Source organism: Coptis chinensis, chromosome 6 (genome assembly GCF_015680905.1).
Source record: "Coptis chinensis isolate HL-2020 chromosome 6, ASM1568090v1, whole genome shotgun sequence".
Classification (NCBI taxonomy): Eukaryota; Viridiplantae; Streptophyta; class Magnoliopsida; order Ranunculales; family Ranunculaceae; genus Coptis; species Coptis chinensis.
Genome location: NC_141461.1, coordinates 30,057,815 through 30,072,864, shown reverse-complemented (window position 1 = coordinate 30,072,864; position 15,050 = coordinate 30,057,815).

Below are 15,050 nucleotides of genomic sequence, written 5' to 3'. Positions count from 1 at the left end.
AGTGCCGCTTTCGGCGAGACTTTTATGAGTTTAGGAATGTCGACTCTGGTAGAGTACCTTAGGATATGATAAAAGTAAAATTAACTATTTACTCCGCTTACGCTAAATAGAATCGGCAGACGTAAAAGCATGAATTACCACTTGTTGTTATCAAAGTTCTACTATCAATTATCATTCAATAACGGGAGTCAGAATTCGTTCCACTCCTAGTTGGTTAAACGTAACAATTTCTCTAACTTAACAATTCTACAATATCAATGAGAGTAATGATTTAATTATACTAAGATGATGAAAATAACAAATTAAAATATGTTAAATTATACTATGACAATTTAATGAGAATATGTGAATGAGAATAAGAGATTAGGGGGATTTGATTCCACCTTGATTATTTCTTAATATGCTAGTATAGATTTTTGTTGCAACCCTAATCTTTATGTTTTCACATAAAAGTTAGGTCTTTTTATCCCTAATTATTCATGACATCTCTACCAACTAATAATTAGCATGTGATGCAATTAAAACTCATTCTGATGGTGAATTAACTACCTTCTATAGTGGAATATTTACTACAACTATTCTATACTAACACATCAAGTCTTCATCAAAGCTTTAATCAAACCCCTTTAATGGAGGTTTAGTTATGGTTCATTAGACTATCATAATTAAAATAATAAGTAGAAGAAGACATAATGAATAACTACTTTATTAAAGATAACTTGACTTGAATTAATGGTGTCTAGGCTAATAAAACATAAAACTAGGTTTAGACTAATTTAAATAACTAATGGGAGAGAGTGAGAACCCTAATTTACAACTAAACTAAAGAGAGGAGTAGCCGAGTTTTGTTTTGCCTTAACCCTCTTTATATAGGAGAATGTTAGGTTTACAATTTCGTGCATGGGCTTTGGAGCTATGTTTTGGGCCATTAAATCAAGCCCAAAACCTAATTACTTAAATCCAAAAAGGGTTTCTCTATTAAAAATTACTGCAACAGCCTTTTTGTACATTTTTACTCCTCTGATTGGATTAAGGCCTAGACCATTAGAAAGCTCTTTCTGAGCCGGTCGTTTTAACATATAATAGGCTAAATTCCGAGGTCTGAGTCCAATGATATGGCTTGTGGAAGTTCTGTTGACTTTTCTGTTCTATTTCTATCCGCGTTGACTTTGACTTTTCAGCTTTGACTGGGATTTAAAAATGTTTTTTCTCCTTGAAACTTGGGCTTTAACCATAGAACTTCTTAGCAACCAATCTTTGCTCCTTTCTTTTACAAAAATGACATATTTCTTCACATATATGACTCTAAAACCTGAAATACACAAAAGTACATAAACAGTACTAACTCCTATTTATTATAAACATAATTGGTCTAAATGTAATATTATTAAGGGGTTAAAACTACAATTTTTGGCTCTTAATAAACCACCCCTAAATAGCATTTTGCTTGTTCTCAAGCAAATATGAGAAATTAAAATAATTGACCAAAAATGGAGTTCTAACTAATCTCGTTTCGCCGAGTGCGATTGCATTGACCATATGCAATAATGCCTTAAACCACTATGAATTCCCTAGTGGACGAGTTATAGCTTTGTGAGAGTTTTCCAGAGAAGGTACTCACAAACTTCATCTATACTACAACAACTAAGAAATAAAAATGACTGTTTTCTTATTTATTCTCAGATATCTATACATCTCACTAGCAATAAATACATAATAATCAATTGAAAACCTAAATAATAATGCATAATAATCAATCATTTATATATATATATATATATATATATATATATATATATATATATATATATATATATATATATATATATATATATATATATATATATATATATCTTACTATCACACTAACATCCAGTGTGCAATGATGACACTTTACCTTACAAACTCAATGACGTACAAGGAAGCCGAAGTCGATCAAACACATATGCCACTTACTATCACACTAACCTATTCCTAATTAAGCTAGAAATCTTTATTAGGTGTTACGGGAATTAGGTGATGGTTTTAAAAAGGAAGGAAATGGATATTCAAAATGACAAGTCTGAGATAATAAGATCTTCAAAATATGTAACTAGAGAAAACCTTGTTCTTACTTTCCTTCTACACTTTGTTTCCATCCTTAGCCATTTTTTTTCCTTTTCTTTTGGCTTTTGACTCATTTGATTCTGTTTTTGGAGTTCTAACTTTTTATTTTATTTTTTTTCCTTGAATGGAAGCTTTCTTTTCTTATTTGAAGCAACTAACAAATTCTTGGTTTTCCACAGGTCTTTCTCTTTTCTTTCCTTCATTTCATCTATATTCTCAGACTCATTCAAAAGTGGGTAGGCTGATTTTTATTTTGTTTTGTTTCTTATAAAAGGGTAAAGGATTTGTGGTTTATGAAAAGGCTAAAGAAAGGCTCAGAGGGATGACTAGCGGAAAATAATTTTATATATGTTTGAATTTCTGGCTATATCAATCCAAAAAGGGCCTAAATTCTCGCTAGGATATGGTATAGTAATCAAGTGGATGTGTGATTTCTCTATTCGGAATTTACTTATCCCTTGTGTCATTACTTATATATTTAACTCATAAGGCTTTTAGGCTATATTCTCACAGGATTTGTAGAATAAGTATACTAGCCTAGATTTCAGAAACTTACTGCTAATACAAACATAGATGCTCATGCAATATATTTATGAAAATATGCAATGACTATTACCTACATATTAACCTAAATTTCTAAAAACTACTATAATTTAAGAGCTAACGTGAAACTTCTAGACTACTATCATCACAGAAGAAGAAACAATACCAATATTCCTAAGTGCATAGTATAAATACTTATTATTATTATTATTATTATTATTTTTTTTACTAAACAGTAAAGTGCATATTATACATATATATCCTACTCGGTGCCTAATTTTTGCAAATGTTTCTATCCCTCCCCCAAACAATCGAACATTTTGTCCTCAAAGTATAAAGAGACAAGGAGAGATTTTACCATAGAAACGTGGTAAAAATTGGCAATACCTGTAACAGAAATATTATAAAGATAATATGATAACATGAAGCATAATTAAACTGTTGCGTACTAACTAACACAAATTCTACTGGAGTAAACATGACAGACAAAGGGTGGCAAAAAGATTTGAAATGAAATACCAAAGTACGCCACCCCCAAACAAAATTTGAAAACTCTTTATAAGTTTGAAAATTTTGTGTCCCATACTCCATTAGAGCATTTGCAATGTAGGTGAATATAATCCCCCCCTTATCACCGCCACCTCAGCACTTATTCACCCTCTTTTCACCAAAACAGTGAAAAACAAGATGAAACTGTGCAATGCAAAGGTGAAAAAAATATCTCGGACGGGATGTTAGATTCCGTCTGGAGGTTTATTATTGAGACGGAATGTAACATCCCGTCTGATGAGTCAATATGAACAGACGCGTACAGGCTCCATTTTCACTTTCTTCCCAGCCTCTATTGCGATTTTCTAGCCTCCATTAACAATTTTTTTTTTCACAAACTTCAATTCCTAATGACTTCTCCATCCCCCAATGCATCCCTACCAACCTCACCACATGAAGAGCATTCCCGATGGTTTGGAAATGTCAAAATATCCAAAAAATTCCAAATAATTAGACTAAAACTAACATGGAAATAATAAATACACTAAGATAATTAGACTAAGACGGAAATAATTAGACTAAGACTAATATAATCAATAAATTCCAAATTGACAAAGTTGTAATTACTCGGCTTTGTATTATTGTACCACTTGCATGTCGAGCCTCCACCACATTCACAATTGCAACAAACTTGTTTATCATTTTTGAAATATATTTCCATCTACCGCTAATTGAATCGGAAAACCTATCCGACCCACGTGTTTGATTGAACTCGTTTGTTACACGATTTCAAAATCCTTTTGCATTTTGGAAAGCACCAACAATGGAGTCTTCACTAATTTTTATCCATGCAAGACATAGAGCTTGATCTTCAGACATGCTAAAGTGAGTTTTTGCTTTTGCTTGAGTGCTACCACTTGCTTGAGATGCTTGAGATGATGCCATTTGATATTTTGTTTTTTTTGAAGAACTGATTTTAAAGAAGAAGAAATATGATATATGATTGTTGGAAGTGTGTGTGAGTTGAAATGAAACAAATGTTGTATATATACCAAAGTTTTTTATTTTGACCATTTTTTACCGTTCTAACTTTCTGACCATTGGTTAACTAGCCGCTAGGACTCCGGACCGGATGTTTGATTCCGTCTGGAAAAAAAGAAATATAGCGAGACGGGATGTTGGATTCCGTCTGGTGAGTTTTGTAATCCAGATGGAATCCAAGATCCCGTCCGAAGCTAACAAGTTAGCCACTATCTTGGTGGAAGGTTTCACCTTGAAATCAACTGGGGACTATAGTCACCAGGTATTCACCACTGCATTGCACAACCATTTTTGCACCAAACTGGTGATTATAGTTACAAATCCCTCATAATCCCCTGCATTGCAAATGCTCTTAAGGTGGTATTTTACAAAAAATTATATGGGTATTTTAAAGTCAGATTCTCATGAACTTAATGTGGGGTCGTTTTAAGTCAGATTTTTCTAGACTGTGCATACCCCCAAACAAGCAAGAAATTGGGGTGACACAATATGGATGATGTGTGGTCAACTATAAACTAATAGTCGAAAGAGATGGGGGTCTAGCCATAAAAATATGATACTAAATGCACCCCCAAATAAATGAAGTTGTATAATTGGAAACAATCTTGTAGAAGAATGAATTAAAATTTATGCAACCCATCAAAGAACATATGCAAACCATTATGTTGTAGCTATTTTAAATAGTTAAAATGACCCAAAAGATGAATTAGTGATACTTTAGGTGAGAAATAAATGAAGTATGGATCCTGATGTCTTTCATGAGGCTCAGATGAGGAAAAATAAGACAAACTAGGTTTCTCACTACATTTGGTCAAAACTTGGCTCTTAACTACATGAATGGTGTACTCATGGGATTGTGTGCTAGGCAAACACTCTTCACCATGAGGGTTGAAAAAATTATAGAGGGTCTCTGAGGCAATTGGCTCAAGTGCAAATTCGAGGTTCCTCTGAAATGGTGGGTGAATGGATGGCTTAGTTGTGGTAGATGGTTGGATTTTAGGAGGTGGTAACTCAGGTGGATGGTGGTCGGTTGGTGGTTCATCAGTTGGTGGATCCTCAACTGCCAAATTAAATTGAGATTTACATTGCGTTAAAAAGTTACTTTGTTTAATTCATGCACATTACCTTGTTCACACCTTAGATTAGAATTGTTGATTTCTATTCCCTAACTCTCATCCTCTAAAACAATATAAGTTTCCTCAATGGCATCATGGTCATTTGTCACAAATCCTAAAGAGTCGTCTTCAAGAATTTCTTCATCCAGGTAGGGTGTGGAGTTGATATAATGGTTAATAGGAGGGTCATGGGAAGGTAATGGTTCATGAAATTTAAGGTAGGTCTTAACTAGGTCGAATGGTGTAGTTATGGAAAGTTCTGTATTAGGTGAAGGGATCATGGAAATCATTTGGGCTAGATTCTAAAGCATAGTTTGGGTTTTGGCATTTTGTTCTCTAAACACTTTTTCATTGTTGGCTATTTGTTCCCTAAATGTTTGTTCTGAGTCAGTCATTTGTTGGGAAATTTGGTCTGGGAAGGGTGGCAAACTAAATGGGTGGGTGATTTCTGGCATGGCGGAAGGGTCTGGCGTAGGTGAGGTTAGTATCAATCTTGTCTATTCTAGGTTCTGAAGTATTATTTTATTTTGGGCCATTATTTTGTCAAATGTCGTTAGCGGAGGGGAAGCTTGGTGGTGTGGGTCTGGTTGGTATGGTGTTTGATATAGTCATAATTATTGGCGTTTGAGTGACTCTGGTTGAGTTCGTACTGTGATGGGTTAGGTTGAGGCTGAATAAATATGGGACATGAATGGGCGGTGTGGTCTGGATCTGAACAAATTATACACGAAAAAGTGTTTGGTTCGTTGTACACACTTATCACGGAACTAGAAGTAGACGACGCTGGTTGACTCCATGTATAGTTTGGATAACTAAAAAACTCTTGATTGTATTGGTTACTATGAAAATTTGAAAATTGAGGCTCATAATTATTATTATATCTTATAATAGGTCCAAACTCTTGGTATGATGGGCACTGAGAAGCCCAATGGTAAGGACTACCACAACATGAACATGGTGAAGGGTTTGCATAATAACCACATGATTGTTGGTCTACATATTGATATTTCATATTGGGTTTTAAAATATATTCTAGGGTAATTAATATGCAAACAAAACTCTAACTATAAATTTATAGATAGACATGTGCGTTGACGTTTACGATATATAACGTTAGATGGTTTACTCTTACTGGACCTTAATATCATGCAAGGCTAAGGCCAATATGAAAAAACCACTAGTAGCAGTCAAATAACAACCTGATATACTAGAATTAAAACTTATCTGACAAAAGAGACGGGGAGTGAAAGAAGGAGTACCTGAATGTCTTCTTGCTACGCGTATGAATAACGTCTTTGATACGCAATCTCAGTGTATTGAAGAAGTTTGGAACACTGAATAGTAAAAATAACTTGAACACAAAGAGAGCTTGTGACTAACCTATGAATCGGGCTTTCTTCAGAAGGGGCGCGGGCATGCTCAAGTATAGAATACATAAGGGCGCGGGAGCGCTCAAGGTACTGTTCGAAGGGCGCGTGCATGCTCAAGGTACTATTAGAAAAAAAATAATCCAGTAATAAGAGGGCGGGCGCGCTCAGAAATAGAGTAATAAGGGCGCGGGCGCGCTTGGAGTACTATGTCATTTTTTTTCCAGGAAAAAAAAAACCCCCCATAGCTAGAACCAAACAATCAGGTGGGTGGGTGAAATGGGATAGTGGTAGAATTGAAAATACGAAGGGAAACTAATCTAAACACAACTAAGATGGCAGCGACGCCATTTGATAATTGTAAAAACACCCGACAGCGGCGCCATTTGATAATTGTAAAAGCACTGCTTTTACTCCTACTTAACTAATTAAACTCGGCAGAAGTAAACACATGAATTATCACTTGTTGTTATCAAAGTTCTACTCTCAATTATCATGCAATAACGGGAGTTAGAATTCGTTCCACTCCTAGTTGTTTAAACGTAACAATTTCTCTAACTTAACAATTCTACAATATCAATGAGAACAATGGTTTAATTATACTAAGGTGATGAAAATAACTAATTAAAATATGCTAAATTATACTATGACAATTTAATGAGAAGATGTGAATAAGAAGAAGAAATTAGGGGGATTTGATTTCACCTTGATTAATTCTTAATATGTTAGTGTAGATTTTTGTTGCAATCCTAATATTTATGTTTTCACATAAATGTTAGGTCTTTCACTACACCATAAGGGTCATTTTGTAACACAACAAAATTTTTATTTGTAACACATATATCCGTTAGAACCTGTCTAACGGATATAATTGTTAGGTTATTTCGTATCCGTTAGTATCTTTCATTTTATTTTTCCAACTATTTTCAAAGTATTGTTTTAATGTTGGGTAACAATTAGATCCGTTAGAAAACAAATAAAAAATGGATAAAAAACATCTAACACAAATACCAAAAGGGTATATATGGAACTAACAGAAAAGATTAGAAGTAAATAAAACAAGTTCTCCCCGATGCTCATCTCTCTCAAGTCTAAAAGCCTCCATGGAAGCCTTGTCTACTTTATCAAACTCTCGCCGTCGAAGAAGTGAGCCAGGTACATTTTCTTTTTTATTCTCTTGATTTGTTTTCTCTCTCTTTCAACCCCAAACCCTAGGTAGCGAATTTCCAAGTTTTTTGTTTTAATTGTGCTCCTTGAAATGATCAAGTTAGGTTTATTTCATTGCTAACAAATTTGGGGGAATTAAGTTTTGTGTGAGAACTGCAACATTGGGATATTTTGTTGGTTTGGGGTTTGGGTGGCTCATCAAAATCACCATTGCTTGTCCATTAGAACTCTAATATCTACCATTGCTTAGTTCATTGTTTTGTTTGTTAAACACCTTATAATTATCTAGACAGCCAACAAGGTTACTAACGCTTGACAATAATTTTGAGTCAAATATAGGTATTTTATGTTTATTTCATTATCTCACGCTCTCAATTTTTTCATTGTGGGTTTGGGAATAATGATTTGTGATATCCAGGAAGAGGACACACACCATTGGGGATGATTGCAAGCATTTCAATTGTAGAAGGTCCAAATGCTTGAAACTGTAAGTCATGCAAGATGATAATAACCAATGGATACTAGTAAGCCAATCCCTGCAATTTTCGTTGACATGTACGCATTATTGTTGGCTGTTATTGTGAGTGCTTTGTTGTTGGAAAATAAAAGGGGATGCAATTGCAAGTCCATCTGTTTTAAAAATATTATGAATGCTTTCAGGTTTAGATATTTGTTCCAACCTTGGTCTTATTGCCAATTGTAATATAATTTATTCTCTTACCATTGGGCATTCTTAGATGCATACATGTCTGGTGTTGGATGCTCAGCTGGGTGTATATGTGAAGGATGCAAAAATTCTTTTTGGCATCAAAGAAGGTAAGTTCTAAACTTTTATTAAAAAATAGATACTTGTGCAATATTGAGATGCATAGCCTGTCTCACATGTATTTCATTAGCTAGGTATAAGATATTTGAAAGGTGTATAAGTGTAGCTACTGATATGTAGTTATTTTTTTAGTTGATATAAAGGTTTATTTTTAGTTATTTTTTTTCCTGATATGTAGAAGCAGTGAAAATCTTAAGTAGAAGTAGTTGATTTTTTAGTCTACTCTATGTCTCTACCAAGGAAATAAGCTGATTGGGAATTTTGGCGTAAGAGTTTCTGCAGTTTCCATAAGTTGTATCTCTTTATTTGGTGATATAACTGATCATATTGGGCACTGCCCACTTTTCAACTTTATTTGCATAAGTATCTCATAATTCAGCAAGTGACAATATAATTGATTAGTTCATTTGTTTTGCATCTTTGCTTGCCTTGCTTGGTTATATTTTGCATGCCACATAAACATTTAGCTTTTGAAACTTACTTCCATAGACATTTTTTCTTTGTTGTATACGACTACTGACTTACTGAGTCAAATAAATTTATTATGATAATCTTGATTAACTAATTATATCCAAAATTAGGTGTTCCTTTTTACTGTTGTTGCTCCTGCGACTTTTGTGCTTGCATTTGGATAACCTATATATCAAGATGCTCACCCATTTACAAGGAAGTGTTCACTTGCCTGGTTCTCTTTGTTGGTGTACTTCACCCATTATGCTAATGCCTCAGTTAGGTGGGAGCATGTTGCGTCAAGAGTCTGACTATGATATTGGGTATGACATTCAAGAGGATGACACCCTTGACATACTGAAGGACACTCACTCCCATCAAGGCTGTGAAAGCAAGCTCTCCAAAGAACTATGAGCACTCACCGGCCACTGCTATTGCTAGTGAACTTACTGTTTTTGAAGGCTATGATAATGGGGATTTTCCACGTTATACGTAAATTATATCCTTGTTAATCTCATCCAATGGTTAGTTATAGTTTCTCTAGATGTAATCAATACTTGAGACCTATAACACTTTCATTTTTTTGGAAAGTTTGAGACTAATGTGATTTTTTTTTATTTGTAAAAATAGGTATACTCACCTTAAAAGTGCAGACGATGGTGCTATTTCTGAATGTGGTACTTGTCTTTTTTGCATTTGTCGTGCTGGAATCTATAATATCACTTAATGGCTAGATGAGGAAGCTTTTCTGTAGATTTGCTAGCTACTACCATTGTTATGTATGTTGCACCTATACCTTATATTACCTATGTGGTGCACTTGGGCTCTTGGCCAATAATTCACTTGTTACTCTGTGTTCTCTTGTCATGTAACTTTAGATGGATACGGTAGGTTAAGTCATTTCAATATTTTTGTTTGTAAAGGGGGATTTGGACTGTGGGTTAAGTACTGTAGTATTGAATAGTATTGAATATGATGGTTTTTCTTGTTATTCACTTGTAACTTGAGTTGTTGTGAAAGCTCATTGAATCGAAGTTTTTGTTTCTATATAAATTGTGATTTGGATTGGAGGTTTTGTTTCAATAAAGTTTAGTTTGTTGGTTTTTCTTATTATTCAATTGTTGCTTGAGTTGTTGTGGAGTGTGATATCTGTGTGAGATGGAATAGTTAGATGTGGTGGAGCTAATATGTGCAGGGTGAAAAATATTAGACATGGGGATTTTTTTTTTCGTGGACTAAAATTTAGTAACGGATATATCTGTTACACCAAAGTTGACTAGTAGTATGTCACACATCTATTACCAACAGATATTTCCGTGACAAACCAAATCTTTAAAATGTTAGTAACCAAAGCACGCCAAATTTTTGTAACATTTGTATTCGTCACAAATGACCAATTTTAAAGGACAATCAACAATTAACTATCTGTTACAAATATTTATAGTAATGGATATAATCGTTACTAAAATTAATTAAAGTAACAGATATACCCGTTAGTAATTTTTGCCTAAGTGATTGTAACACCCCAGAGCTAACGGATATAAGCGTTAGTAAAAATATTAATAATGATTATGGCCGTTAGTAAACGCCTTTTTTGGTGTAGTGATTTTATTCCTAGTTATTCATGACATCTCTACCAACTAATAATTAGCAAGTGACGCAATTGAAACTTATTCTCATGATGAATTAACTACCTTCTAGAATGGAATATTTACTACAACTATTCTATACTAACACATCAAGTCTTTGTCAAAGCTTTAATCAAACCCCTCTAATGGAGGTTTAGCTATGGTTCATTAGACTATCATAATTAAAATAATAAGTAGAAGAAGACATAATGAATAACTACTTTATTAAAGATAACTTGTCTTGAATTAATGGTGCCTAGGCTAATAAAACATAAAACTAGGTTTAGACTAATTTAAATAAGGGTTATTTAGGGATTGGTCCTACTTATTTAAGGGTATTTAGAGATAGGTCCTAAAATTATCGATTATTAGGCTTTAGTCCTACTTTTATTGATTGACCTTGAGTCAACTCAGTTGATCGTGGTCAACCCATTTTATAATAATATAATTTTCATTTTTTATGAAAATGGCCAAACTACCCTCCATATAAAAACAAACAGATACTATTTTTCTCATTCATTCAATCAAAATCTCACTTCTCATTTCTTTCTCTGATCTCAAAATGCCAATTTCCCCGATGCTGAAATCGTGAAAAAAAAATTCATTTTCAATAAATGGCTTTCATGACAGTCCTCGAATCAGATCTACGAGCTTTATCAGCCCACATCTACTAGAAAAGTTAAGGCCCACTTTCAATGGCTTTCTACATACTTTGTAGTTAAGAAAATTGTAACCCCTTGCATTCTGTAATCCAATGACCAAGCAATAGATCAATCTCCCAACACCTTCAGTGACAAGATATATAGTACAGCACACCTTGTTCTGCCAACCGTCTACTACTTCTTTTGTGCAACAAGATCTTTAAGATATTGGAATATGGGTACTTAACCAACGCACAAGAGAATGGTCTCTAAAACAAAAATTTATGGCGATTTGGTTCGTGATTTGATGTTTCAATGTGATTGGTTGTTGTTTAAGTGTTGTTGGAGGTGTCAATTTGGTGCTGGTATGTCCAGATTGGGTTGTGGAAAATATGGGTAGAGAAGATGATCAATGGGTAGGTTAGAACCCAGTTCAAATCTTGGTTAAGTGGGCCTTAACTTTTCTAATAGATGTGGGCTGATGGCATGTGAGGTTAAAACTGTAAAGTTGAGTGTGATTGGACTTTCTTGTATGCAAAAGCTTATTTCTCATGATGCTGTTCAACCCATGGCTTTGAAGGAGATATGGAAGATAGATGACGTAAAGTTGAGTGTGATTGGAAGATAGATGGTTAAGGCTTCGAATTCTTCAATGGCAGTATATGGAAGCTTCAAATCTTTCAATTAGAGAGAATTAGTTTTTTAAGATTTAACCCCTCCTGTATTTGAGTTAATTAGGTTTTTGTCCTACTTTTCTGCCATTAAAGAATTTGAATTTAAGTTCGTGAAATACCTTGGATCAATGTTTCTAATTTTGGCCATTAGATCAATGCTTTAGATTTTTGACACGTGCCTATTGTTTAACTTGGTGTTCCAACGGTCCAATATAAAGTCACATGCGAAGCACACTGAAGGATAGTTTGGCCATTTTCATAAAAAATGAAAATTATATTATTATAAAATGGGTTGACCACGGTCAACTAAGTTGACTCAAGGTCAATTGATAGAAGTAGGACTAAAGCCTAATAATCGATAATTTTATGACCTATCCCTAAATACCCCTAAATAAGTAGGACCAATCCCTAAATAACCCTTTAAATAACTAATAGGAGAGAGCGAGAATCCTAATTTATAACTAAACTAAAGAGGGGAGTAGCCAAGTTTTGTTTAGCTTTAACCCTCTTTATATAGGAGAGGGTTAGGTTTACAATTTCGTGCATGGGCTTTGGAGCTATGTTTTGGGCTATTAAATCAAGCCCAAAACCTAATTACTTGATTCCAAAAAGGGTTTCTCTACTAGAAATTACTGCAACAGCCTTTTTGTCCACTTTTACTCATCTAATTAGATCAAGGCTAGACCATTAGAAAGCTATTTTTGAGCCGGTCGTTTTGACATATAGTAGGCCCAATTTCAAGGTCTGAGTTCAAAGATACGGCTTGCAGAAGTTCTATTAACTTTTCTGCTCTATTTCTATCCGCGTTGACTTTGACTTTTCAGCTTTGACTGAGCTTTAAAAAGACTTTTTCTCCTTGAAACTTGGGCTTTAATCATAGAACTTCTTAGCAACCAACATTTCTCCTTTCTATTGCAAAAGTGACATATTTTTTCACATATTTGACTCCAAGACCTGAAATACACAAAAGTACGTAAACAATACTAACTCTTATTTATTATAAATATAATTGGTCTAAATGTAATATTATTAAGGGGTTAAAACTACAGTTTTAGGTTCTTATCAGGATATAACCCATAAGCTCTGCTGACGATACTTAGCATATAGAACACCCAATTCTATAAATACGCCTATGTTGTTGTGTCCTACGTACAACACACCCCTTCATGAAAGAAATTAGCTTATTAACGCGGTCGTTCGTGTGGTGTTAGAACTTGGCTTAATCATCAATGTCCAGCGTATATCTGAAGAATTTTTGCAGAAGGTCTGTTTTGTTTGTTTTAGAGTTTCTCATCATTTTATTCTTATTTTCAATTTGTCAATTTAATGTTTTCTTGTATGTGTTGTAGGTGCGAGGCAGTGCCCCACTCATATGATATTGAGTGGTATTCAGTGGGGGATTGCTTGGATAACCATAACAAACACTACTAAAAAAAGGACATATTATGATGGCTGTTATTTTTCTATCTTGATGGTTTTGTTGAAAACTGTCAAGATAAGTATCCTAATGAAATTTTTATGACGGTTGTTGCAACTTTGTGTCTCGTATGGAAGAAACGTCAAGAAAATATGATGAATTTATGACGGATTTCCTAAAACAGTCAAGTTGGACTTTTTTGTTATGGCGGCTTTGCCTAATTTATGACATCATTAAGACAGATGTGAAGAAAATTTACGACGCCGGCTTAGGTGCTTAGGTTAACCGTCACTAGAAGGGGGGTATCTTTTGGACCCTATGAGTTGTTTGGTTTTGGGATTCAAGCCCACGTAGCGTCATCAGGTCTCACTGTCTCACACTCTCACCATAGAAGAAATCAAAACAAAAAAAGGAAAGAAAATAATTAAATGACCATGCACACAGCCACACACGAACCATACATCTGTTCTTGAAACCAATTTTTCTCCTCCTCTTCCATTCTCTCTCTCTCTCCCCAACCCTCCAAGCCTTTTCTCTCAGATCTCTTTCTCTCCCATGCTCGAACCTGCTTCCTAAGCCACTAGGAGATCTCCTCAACTAGTAAACTTGTTTTGAAACTCATGGGAGCAGAATTTCGTTGCACATTTTGAGAAGAAAAATTCGTTTTTTGCACTCTATATATTTGAGGAGTCAGAATTTTGCTAAGAAGGATCCAATTTTACTTGAACGTTTTGGAGACAAGAAGATTCTTTTATATATATCGTTCTTTTCAATATTGTTTGATGTTTTAAGGAAAAAAGTTGCCTCTTTTCAATTTGGTTTCCCCCAATTTAAACATTTTGATTGAAAAGTAATTATTGTGCAAGTATTTATCGTATAGAATAATAATGAACTATTGTGTTGTTTCTGTATGTTTTTCTGAACGTGGGTTGGGGAATATAAGGTGCTTGCATGATATCGGTCTGTAATAATAATTGGCTGCTACTGTGTTGATTCTATTAGATTCTTAATTTCTTTGATTTTCTTTTAATTTGTAAGCAACGCTATTTTTTATTTCTTCTAAACTTTTTTTCTTGGAATCACTTCTAATAAGCACGTACTATTGGGTATTCTGATTTTTGCTAGTTCCCGCTTAATTTTGTAAAAGAATTGTGGGTAAATCTCATTTATGCTAATTAGGTCATTTGGACAATTTTTTTATCTACGCTCCAATATGCAACTCCATTTTCCGAGAGAGTTTTCCCCTTATCATGTCTAAGTAGGTCAATTGTCATCTTAGCTTGTCTAGATAAGGACCTTCAGTTTCTTTTCCTTTTCTGATTTGTACCAAACTACATGAGGCAATAATGTTACTTCTTTGTGGTAGGTGTTCTCTTTGATAATTAAGGTTGATATCTTACTCCATGTTGCAAGTGCTATTGATGAGCGTGACTCGTATTAGCCTTTAGTGTTGTCAGCATTAGTTTTTTCAGCAACAACGTCTTTGCTTAGGCGGTAAGCACTAAGCTACATTTTCATGAATAGAAGAGCCTGTGGTTAGCCAGCCTCAAGTCACTCACTATGGATGCCATTTTCAGTTTCCAAGT